Genomic DNA, 2,469 nt, shown 5'->3' on the forward strand with positions numbered 1-2,469 from the left:
AAAAAGAAATACAAAAAATTTTTAAATTACCTGCAAATCTCTGTGGCTAGGGTTGTAATTTTCATTTTAAAAAATGTTTTATTTTCCAACTTTTGCGCAGTATTTATCAGGAAAAAAAAAAGCGAGCCGACACTTTTATTTTTTTTGAGAGAGAGTCTCGCTCGCTCTGTCGCCCAGGCTGGAGTTTAGTGGCGTGATCTCGGTTCACTGCAGTCTCTGCCCTCCGGGTTCAAGCGATTCTCCTGCCTCAGCCTCCCGAGTAGCTGGGATTACGGGTGGCCGCCACCACACCCAGCTAATTTTTTTATTTTTAGCAGAGATGGGGTTTCTCCATGTTGGTCTCTAACTCCTGACCTCAGGTGATCCACCCGCCTCGGCCTTCCAAAGTGCTGAGATTGCAGGCGTGAGCTACAGGACCTGGCTAACACTCACTTTTAACAGCAGAAACCATCCCGTTAAAGAAACACCCAATCCTGACGGGTGCGGGGAGAACCGTCAAATGCAAAACCGTGGAAAGAAACCTGGCAATTAATTACTGCAACCCCAAGAAAGGAATCCCTTCACCCAGGTGATTTATTATTCATGCCCTAGTGTCCCCTCAAGTATACCAGGAATAAATGGAAATCAGTGTTCTGAAGAACGGCACGGACCCTTACGCAGTTCCATCAGCAAGAACTTGAGTTTGAAGTGACAACATGCTGTGGAGAAGCAAGGTTACAAAATTACAGTACATCGTTAGAATTCTGTGACACCAGCATTATTTCCTGGTGTGTGTGTGTGGCTAAGGTTGTAGGTAACGTTAATTTTTTTTCCAACTTTTGCACAAACAGAAAAAAAAAAAAAAAATGAGAGACAGTATGCCAACAGACAGTGCCCAGACAACGCATGACAATGAACGGACAGTGCCTGCAGTAACCAGGCAGCTGGCGGCGTGGTAAGGAGTGGTCAGGAGTACCTGCCTGCTCCTCTATTTTTTGTACCACCCTCCCATTATCAGAACCAAGCCGAGAAAGTGGAATATGCTGCCCAAACCAGTCACAGAAAACATCCTGCTTCTTGTTAGCTCACCTCGAGTTTCCAATAGGGTGTAGTCAGAACCACCTGGAGCCTTTCCCGTTTTCCACCCCCAGGCACTTGCACCCACCCACGCTCGGTGATGATGCTGACTCCCACAACGTTTCTCATTTGGGTGGTCTTCCTTCATTTCCACGTTTAAGTTATTGTGGCTGAGAACAGAAGGCATCTGCAAAGAATGTTTTATGCTTAATGAAAAGAGTAAAAATTTCATATATGACATCGGTTAAACCGAAAAAAATTTCAGAATCAACACCAAAATACTGAGAAGTAATCTGTAGCACTAGGAAAAAATTGTTTTTCTACTTTTCTGTATATTTTTCTCCTTTTGGCAATAAAGAACATGAAAATCATTTTTATTTTTCTTATTCACCTGGGTGCAGGTGGACTAAGGCCAAAAAGGGCATTAGCCAGAACATCAAAATCCTTTAAAAATTCAGGTATATAGATTTTTTTCATCAAAATCCTTTAAAAATTCAGGTATATAGATTTTTTTCTTGGAAATTATAAGAATGATTTGATGAGTGGTTTGATATGACTTACATTACTCAGTAGGCAGTTTTAAAATATTCATGTTTACTTATAATTTAAATGTTTTATTTGTATGATCTATTATTTAATGTTACTGTTCTGATTGTTAAACATTTTGAATTATTTACCCAGGTTGAATGATTTATGGATGAAAGGACTATTGTACATTTTTGTACATTGTATCATGTGAATAGGCCAGATTCCTCTTTTATATTCTTGGGTGTAATTTATTTGGTGTATTCACAAGCTTATACTTCCACATATTAAAAACATTTATCTTACCTCTGTAAAGACAAAAAGATGAAAAAAAGGCATTTATCCAAATTCCAAGTTATTCAAATCTACTTGAATATAATCAATTTAAGACTTGAAATTACTAAATGTATGAGGTTATTATATCTTAATTATAGTATAGCCAAGAACAGTCTTTTTGGTATAAATCATTTGAAATTATTTTATGGTAGTTTATGTAAATACTAGAAAGGAAATTAAAGCCAGGCATGATGCTGCATGCCTGTAGTCCCAAGCTACTTAGGAAGGCAGCAGCATGAGAATCACTTCAGGCCAAGAGTTTGAGCTGCAGTGAGCTATGGTCATGCCTGGATAGCAGAGTGAGACCCTGTCTCTAAAACGAACAAAGAAGCAAAGCTACTTAGTTAAAACAAAAACAGCCTCCAAAGAGATATACAGTAGTATCTCTTGAGTTTCACTTTCTGCAGCTTTAGTTACCCAAAGTCAAAAGCCACCTGGAAAAGAGATGAGTACAGTACAAGAAGATACTGAGACAAACCACGTTTACAACTTTCATTACAGTATAACTGTTACATTTTATTATTATTGTTAGTCTCTTTTTTTTTTTTTTTT

This window comes from Cebus imitator, unplaced genomic scaffold (genome assembly GCF_001604975.1).
Source record: "Cebus imitator isolate Cc_AM_T3 unplaced genomic scaffold, Cebus_imitator-1.0 Scaffold625, whole genome shotgun sequence".
Lineage (NCBI taxonomy): Eukaryota > Metazoa > Chordata > Mammalia > Primates > Cebidae > Cebus > Cebus imitator.